General features: G+C 35.5%; 1 pseudogene; it reads left to right on the forward strand.

Annotated features, from left to right (window-relative positions):
• Positions 1-1,973: 1,973 nt before the first annotated feature.
• Positions 1,974-8,766, forward strand: LOC118017801 (annotated as a pseudogene).
• Positions 8,767-9,318: the final 552 nt, after the last annotated feature.

The raw sequence follows: 9,318 nt of genomic DNA on the forward strand, positions 1-9,318 counted from the left end.
ATGTAGCTCAAATGTGCTAGTTTTCTATGATAACATATAATTTGCTTCATCATAATTGATTTTATATAATTTAATTTCAACATTCTTTATCTTTCTGGCCGTATTCCAGTTTTTACAAGAATGTAGTGTACTAGAAAGAACAAGTGCTTTGGATTCAGACAGATCTGGGTATGAATCATGGCTTTAACTTTCTAGCTATCTGATTGATTTTGCAGTTTACTTCATCCCTGAACCTCTGTGCGCCATCTGTGTAATGACCATATAACAAATGAAAGGTTGTATGTATTTTAGCAAGATTTCCTAGCCTAAATTCACCTTTGGTTTCAGAAAAATCTGAGAACATATGTGTTTTAGTCAGTTTGAGCTGCTGTTATCAAAATACCATAGACTGGTTGGCTTAAACAATATACCTTTTTTTTTTTTTTTCCACATTTCCAGAGCCTGGGAAGTTCTACAGCTATATGCCAGTAGATTTGATTCTTGGTGAAGGCCCTCTTCCCAGATTGTGGATTGCTGATGGCCACCTTCTACTGTATCCTCACATGGTGGAAAAAGGAAACTCATATTTTTTCTTCCTCTTTTTATAAAGCGCTCCACCTTAGTGACCTCATCTAAACCTAATTACTTTCCAAAGGCCCCACAGCCTGTGCCATCCCATTAGAGATTAGGGCTTCAACATAGGAATATTGGAGGGACATAGCAGTTCAGTACATAAAAGTATGGAAAATGGAATAGTAGTACATCCAATAGTAATTCCCTTGCAATGAAGGGTTTGAAGCCTCTGATAAAAGAACATGTTCTTTGGGGAGAAAGAATCAGACATGCCAGTAAGGCCAATTAGGGTGACTGGTTGCTGAAGAAGATGGAATTTGTGATTCTGAGAAGAGTGGCAGTATATTGAGAAGTCTACACCTCCACCATTCATTGGACAAATGTTTAAGTAATAACATGATCACAGAAAGAGTGATTTAACTGGAAATACTCTCTGATCATGGAGCACGAGAGATATTCTTTTGAGACTTCTATAAAACTGTAACATGAAATGAACAGAGAGGAAATTCTTTCCACTTTGAAGCAAGATAGCTGGCAGTCAGATACCTTGAGGATATTGATGCAATTATAAAGAGTGATGGTAGAAAGGGGTCGCTAAATTAATCTCATGGTTTTGTCATTTATTTCACTAAAAATTAGATATTTTGTACCTATTATATATCCATTATATTTGTAGGCACAGTGGTGATTTTGGCAGGGTAGAAATATGAAGACAAATCTGATTTCAACCTGCAGAAGCTTACTATTTTATCTGTTATTTTAAAATATTATATCACACTTGAGAAATATTTCTTTTAATGTCAAGAGCAAACAAGGATATGTTACTGAAGGTACTAGCTAAATAATTTAGAAAGAGAAAGCAATATAATGTATAAACATTTTTAAAAGTTGAGATACAATTATCATTAGTTTCCAATGATATGATTGTGTGCCTAAAATTCTAAAAATAATTATATGTAAAAATAGCAGTACAAAAAATAAGATAATTTAGTGAAGTGGCTAGGTATAAAGTTAATATGCTGAAAATAGCAGCCTTCATGATTAGAAATCAGAATCAGGAGTTATGATGGAAAACAAGATAATTTAATGTACTTAGGAGTGAACTTAAGAAGAAAAGCAGAGGGGCATCTGGGTGGCTCAGTTAGTTAAGTGTCTGCTTTAGGCTCAGGTCATGATCCTGGGGTCCTGGGATCGAGCCCCACATTGAGCCCCACATCAGGCTCCCTGTTCAGTGGGGAGCCTGCTTCTCCTTCTGCCTCTGCCTCTCTCTCTCTGTCTCTCATGAATAAATAAATTTTAAAAATCTTTAAAAAAGAAGAAAAGCAGGAAATCTATATGAAGAAGACTGTAAAATACTAATAAAGGGCAAGAAAAAAAATCATCATGGAAATGGAAGAGCTTAGAGAGGGAGCTAAAGCTCCATGCGTGTGGTCATATATATGATTATTATATTACTCCAGTTCTCCAGAGAAACAGAAACAATAGAATGTGTGCCTAAACAGGAGATTTATTTTAAGGAATTGGATCATGTGATTATACAGGTTGATGAGTACAAAATATACATTGTGAGCTGGCAGCCTAGAGATCCAGGAGAACCAGTGGAGCAGATGAAGTCCATCATCCATTTTCTAGAGAATTCCCTCACACTTGGGAGGTTTGCCTTTTTGTTCCATGCATGACTTCAACTGATTGGATGAGGCCCATCCACGCTAGGGAGAACGATCTGCTCAACCCAAATTTCACCAATTTAAACATTAACTTCATCCAAAAAACACCTACTAAGTTGACAAATAAAATTAACCATCACAACGATTTTCTCATTTTTTGAGTTTTCCTTTTTCCAGCATTGTTGAGATATACTTGACATATAATATTGTGTAAATTTAAGGTGTACCATATGTTGAATTGATGCACTTAAATATTGTGAAGTGATTACATCTCTTGGGTTAACTGACACCTTGTATCACCTCACAGAATCACCTTTTTTTTATGCTACGAGTTACTCTTGTAGCAACTTTCAAGTATACGATACAGTCTTGTTAACTGTAGTCACCACACTGTGTATTAGATACCTAAAATTTATCCATGTTATAACTAAAAGCTCTACCCTTTGATCATCATTTCCTCATTTCCCCCACCCTCAGCCCTGACAACTACCGTTTTACTCTCTGTTTCTAGGAGTTGTTTTTTTTTTTTAATCTTAAAAAAGTTTGTTTACCAACATGACTTAAAAACAACTTTCAGTACATCTTGTTTAATAATTGAAATAGTAGTTCTTTTAAAAGATGGGAACACAAATGTTGTGCTGAAAAGTACGATGAAAATGGAAGTCATTGGAAGAGTCTCCCAGGAAAGTTATTTATAAAGGAAGAGGCTTTCACTGTCATGTCATTTCACATATCCCTACCTAAAATGAAGATGACCTGGTGGTGGTAAAGCGGATATTATGCAACCACGAGGGGACAGGACAAAGAATAGAAACCACAATCCTAAGATGACTGAGCAGAAGTGTTGATGGTACCATGTTACTGTATATTCTCCAGTCACCATATCAGCCCCAGATTAAATACTTCTCAGTTCTTGCTACATAAGAAAAATTAAAATCAATTTAGATAAGATCATTATTTAGATTTTCTGTTACATTCAGACAGGTTTATTTCTAATTTAGAAAGAATGCATCATCTTGTTTTATCTTATTTAGTTAGCACAATTGTCATCAATTTTTCCTTCTGCCTCCTCATCCCCATTGTCCCTTAGGATGTTTCCTTTCACTCCAAGCCATGGGTCAGGTCCCTCTGGTAAATAAGGGAATGACTTCAGAGTTTGTCTCCCTGCATGTTTAAGGCAAACCTGGACTTATTTCGGTAGTATTCTTTTGATAAAAGATTTGTAAATTCATATAAACATTTTTACAGTTTATAACAGGAATATTCCTCTAGCTCTTTTATAGAGTCTGGAGTGATGTGCATTGTTCTCATCTGTTCTTCTGCTAAAATTTTCTCCTGGCTGTAATTCAGCTAGACCAACATAGCATAGCTATTTTTAGGTGGAATTGCTTTTATGTGATTTTTTTTTTCTTCTTTTTACAGTGAATACATGTCCAAAGAAACTAATTTTTAGGAAGTTTCACAGATTTTTCTCTTAGCTTAAGAATAGATGGCAGCAATTCAGAGAATGAGAGAAACTAAAGTATTGCACATTTTCCAACAGAAGAAATCATAATAAAAAATTGGTTATGAGCAGAAACATTGTTTCTTGCCTCTTAATTATCTAAGTCCAAATCCAGTTAAAAATATCTTGCCCGCTTTATTTTTCATTCCTTATTTTTTAATCCAGAGAATAATTAATGTTCTAATATGACATAAAGAAAGACTGCTGTCCTATATTTTTTTGAAGGAATGAAAGCTGAAAACAGGGTGTGAAAATGATTTATTTACCTTGGTTCAAGGTAAAATTGCTTTAATTTTTCAGCTGCATTGCTGCAGTAATTTAAAAGCCTGAGCATGTCTCTCAGTATCATTAAAACAAAACTGGAATTAATACACAGCCCACTCAATCCATACCATAAAGCAGTCAAGGAAATGCTGATGGTGGTTGAGCTATTGATGGTTAGGTTTTATAAACTAATGAACTATATGTCAACAATAATGCTGATAATGAATTGATGATGCTATGCTTAAACAAAGAAAAGGGCTTGCCTAAAAGATTTGCTATTTGAGAAATCATCATTTCTTTTATTTCATGCCTAAAACGTGGGTATGGGTGGGGAAATAGTACCCCTGAGAGGAGATATTGTCACATCGGTAACCTCAGATGTGAAATGTGTCACCCAGACAGAATACTTGGGTTCTACAAAAAGCACTGTTAGAACATACCATTTTCTAGTGGGGATGTGTTTATTTTAAGTTCTCAGCACTATAGACAGAGTTCCATCTCTGCAAAACTGTCTGTCTTTTTATTTTTGTAAGGAACCTCGTATTGTTTTGTACCAGCTCTTTAAGGTGTGTGTACGTGTGTGTATGTGTGTGTGTGTGTGCGCAACCCAGTAATTTCAATTCTAGGTAGATAACTTTAGACACCCTGGCATATGTGTACAGAAGACATGAGCAAGAATGTTCATGGCAGCATTTTTTGTAATACCTAAAAAAGTGGAAACAACCTAAATGTTATCGATATTAGATTGAGTCAATGGATATTCATACATTCATTCAGTGAATTGTATGTACAGTGAAAATGAATCAACCAGCCATATGTGTCAGCTGTGATGAATCCTAAAAGTGTAATATTAAGAAAAGGAGGCAAGTTAAGTTTTAAACCTTATGATATGTTCTCAAATACCTAAAGTTCAAAAGCAGACAGTACTAAACAATATAACTCAAAAGAGTGCTCAACATAAATTTAAGGAGAGCAGTTGCTTCTGGGGAGCAATTCTAAGGGGCATGATGAAAGATGGGTAGAAAAATTTTCCCAAGTACAGTAAATATTCAGTTTTTTAACTTGTTTGGTGGAAACAGAAATGTTTCTTATATGCAAAAGGAAAATTATGTATAAAATGTAAAACACTGTTTTCAGCTCTCTTTTCTTGAGCATTAACTCATGATGCCGTGAAATAAATTTTCACAAAGTACCATATATTACTATTGTCCTATTTTATATAAAGGCAAACTTAGGCACATATTAACCTGGCCAAGTAACAGGGAGTGAACTACCCAAGGAACACAGCTGGCACATTTCAGAACTGGGTTCCAGATCTTGGTAATTTGAGGGCAGAGCAAATGCTCTTAATGCCATGATTATAGACCCTCTGCATGTGTTGCCTTATTTAAGCACATACATGATTTTGATGTTGTTGCAATCATATTATATCCGGCATTTTATGTAATATTGCATTCAGGGAAGTAGTCTCTGTCATTACTACCTTTTGAAAATATACATATTGGGGCGCATGGGTGGCTCAGTCGGTTAAGCGGCTGCCTTCGGCTCAGGTCATGATCCCAGAGTCTCGGGATCACGTCCTGCATCGGGCTCCCTGCTCAGTAGGGAGCCTGCTTCTCCCTCTCCCTCTGGCTGCCTCTCTGCCTACTTGTACTCTCTCTCTCTATCAAATAAATAAATAAAAATATTTAAAAAAAAGAAAATATACATATTAATGGTTACATAATATTTTATCCTGTCCTGCCGTACTTTATTTAAACAACTTGATTGTTTATTTCCAATGTCTCAATATAATATTATTTCAGAGACATCCTTGAATATAGCCTTTATTTTTATAAAGTAATTTGCAGAAATGTGATCACAGTAAAACATAGAAACATAATTTTAAAATATTCTAATGGCTCTCTAAAGAGTCTGTATCAACGATACTTTTACTAGCTATTTATGAGAGAACAAGCATTTTGAAAATTTGACATATCGTGATCATATAATATTACCGTTTTTACTGTACACATTCACATTCAATAAACAATGACTTTAGATTTTTTATATTCTTATTAATAAACGGTTTCCCTTTCTTTTGATATCTTTGACTTTTTTCTATAGATATGTTAACATTTGTGTTAATATTTGGTAAGATAATTTTCTATTAAAAAGATAACTAGTTCTTTGTCATAAGAGTCTAAGTGTTTTGCTATTATACATACACTTAATTTTATTTCTGAACTAAAGTGTTTTTATATTATTTAAAAATCTATGTGGCTTTAAAAGAATTTTAACATGTTAAGGAAACATTTTCCTCCACAGAAGTCCATATATAGACACATTTTTTCCCTTTTCTTTATATTTTTTAAATTATAAATTCAGATATAAGATGAGAATGTCATTTTTTCTATATTATATCTTAAACTTTCAGCAATATTTGACTATTATTCTATTTAATTAATTTGGATATTTTAAAACTTATGCCTATGTATTTTATGTACAATGATCAATTTCTGGGCTGTCATTCTTTTCCACTATTTTCTCTATCAATTCTTGCCCCATTCATTTCTAAATCATTGACTCATCTATCAATTTTTGTATCAGTACTAGATTGTTTTTTTTAACACATGGGTAAGGCAAATCATAATTCTTCTTGTAGAAGATTCTAGATTTTGAGACTCTTCACCACTACAAATTTAGTAGCATCATCAATTTCTTGGACCATTGACATGACAACCTCATCGGTTTATTCATTTCTGCACTGCCCTCCGTTGTCGATTCTCCCCACCTAGCAGTCAGAGTGATCCTTGAAAAAGTCAATCACATTTCTCAGTTTAAATATTCTGGCAACTTTTACCTCATTTTAAAATTTAAGATTTTATTGATTTATTTATTTGAGAGAGAGAGTGAGAGAGAGAAAGAGCACAAGAGGGGGGAGTGGGAGAGGGAGAAGCAGACTCCCTGCTGAGCAGGTAGCCCGATGCAGGACTCGATTCCCGGGACTCCAGGATCATGACGTGAGCTGAGGGCAGTCGCTTAACCAACTGAGCCACCCACGCGCCCTCATTTTAAAATTTAAACTATTCATGGACACATCTTCATGGGATCTGGCCACCCCACCTTGGCCCCGTTTTTGGACCAAATTCTCCATTTCTCTCAGTTTATGCTAGTCACTGCGGCCTTCTTTGTATTCTAGTGACAAACTAAGTATACTTCTTTCTATACCGAATGCAGTTGAAATTTCATATTATTTTTAGTGTTTCCATGTTTATGTCAAATAGTAATTTGAAGGAGAATAAGCCAGTCACTGCTAGCTCTTTGAGTACATTTTAATTGGAAAATACTTCGCAAAATTTATAGATCTTAAAACGATGTTGGCATCAATTAAAAATAATACTACTGCTCTTTCCCAGTTTCTAAATGCACTAAATGTGAAACAAATTTGTAAACAAATAAATCAAAACTGAAGCCCCTGGACAAAAACTGATCATAAAAATGCTATGGGACTTGGGAATGACTGCATGCCCATTTGATAATCAGGGGCAGGAGAAGCTCAGAAATATGCCTCAGCCAAGAGTTTTGGAGAAATTAACTACGCTATGCTCCTCACCCTCAATTTCATTATGGCAAAACCAATAACAAGAACACATGCAATAGTCATATCCTGTCCGTGAATGACACTGTGGATTAAGGAGAAGTCATTAACTAGTCCAAACACTTAGAACTTCGTTTTTCTTATTAATCGTCAAAGCAACTTAAAGATACAGGAAAAGTAAATTATTATCAGGCTTTGTTTATGGGTGAAAAGTGTAACAAAAAATTTTTCTATGCATCAAGTATCTTTATTGGGCATAAATTTTCCTAAGCAAAATCTCAGCTTTTAAGAAACATTCTTTCTATTTTTTTATTTTAATTAACTGAAATTCATTTGTAATTCCAGCCTTTATTCCACCAGAAGAAAGTAATCTAATCTAAGTTAATAGAGTTATTTTTTGTGTATCCAAGGATCCACTCTCACAACATTCCCTTTCCTAGGGATCAAATATACTTTCCTAGTAAGAGTGGATTGCCAAGAGGGCATTTATCATCACTACCCATGATAGTGGGCATTCGCTTGGCATCCAAGTTCCCATCAGTTCTCAATTCATGAGGCCAGGCAGATCAAAGCTGTAATCTTCGGATTTAACTACATGGCCACTTTAGACCTTGTATGTTTTCAGTTCTTTTGATGGCCCGGTAGAGGCATGAGAAGTGATATGTAACATCAAAAGCTAATACTTAGCCTTTCCGGTGCCGGTGTCCCAGATGGAGTTGTAGTGGTTTAGCTGGAGGAGAACCACGACTAACAGCGAAGGAACGCACTTTCATTGCCATCAAGCCTGATGGCTACAGCGCAGCCTCGTGGGAGAGATCATCAAGCATTTTCAGCAAAAGGAATTTCACCTTATTGCTATGAAATTAATTCAGGCTTCTGGAGACCTTCTCAAGGAACACTACATTGTCCCGAAGGACTGTGTATTCTTTGCCGGCCTGGTAAAGTACATGCAATCAGGGCCTGTGGTTGCCATATCCTGGGAGGGGCTGAATGTGTTGAGGACAGGCCGAGTGATGCTCAGGGACCCCAACCCTGCAGACTCTAAGCCTGGACCACCCATGGGGACTTTTGCATCCAAGTTGGCAGGAACATTGTCCATGGTAGTGATTGTGTGGAGTGCAGAGGAGATTGGCTTGTGGTTCAGCCTGAGGAGCTGGTGGATTACGTAGAGCTGTGCTCAGAACTAGATCTATGAGTGACAAAAGAGCAGACCTCAGTGCTTTGCCTCCTACATTCCCTTTCCTTCCCATAGGCAGGGGGCCAGGCTCCAGCAAATCCAGTTATTCTTGAGAACTTTCTTATAATCTGGAGAGGAACTCTGGGAATACTCCCTGTACAGTATTATGTGCTACATCAGATTAAACATTTCTTCCCAACGTAAAAAAAAGCTACTACTTGATAAATTTGGGTTTTTTTAAATTTTTACAAAGCATGTTACATTGCTTGGATGAACTAATCCTGTCTGGAGGGAAATAAATAAAAAGAAAAAAAAAATATTGAGAATGAAAAAGAAACACATCAGTATATAGTCTCATTTTTAAATTAAACTCTGAAGTAAATAAAATGAAAGATGAAAACTCCTGCTTTCTAATTTGTAGTTTATTGCATTGAATAAAACTAGCTTCATTGAAATATAGATGGCCAGAATGTTACCTGAACCCTAGTCCTACTTGCTATCTTTTGAATCTATCTAATCTATCTATCATCTATCTATCTATCTATCTATCTATCTATCTATCTATCTATCTATC

The sequence above is a fragment of the Mirounga leonina genome, unplaced genomic scaffold, assembly GCF_011800145.1.
Source record: "Mirounga leonina isolate KUSES-001 unplaced genomic scaffold, KU_Mleo_1.0 Mir_106, whole genome shotgun sequence".
NCBI classification, from domain to species: Eukaryota; Metazoa; Chordata; class Mammalia; order Carnivora; family Phocidae; genus Mirounga; species Mirounga leonina.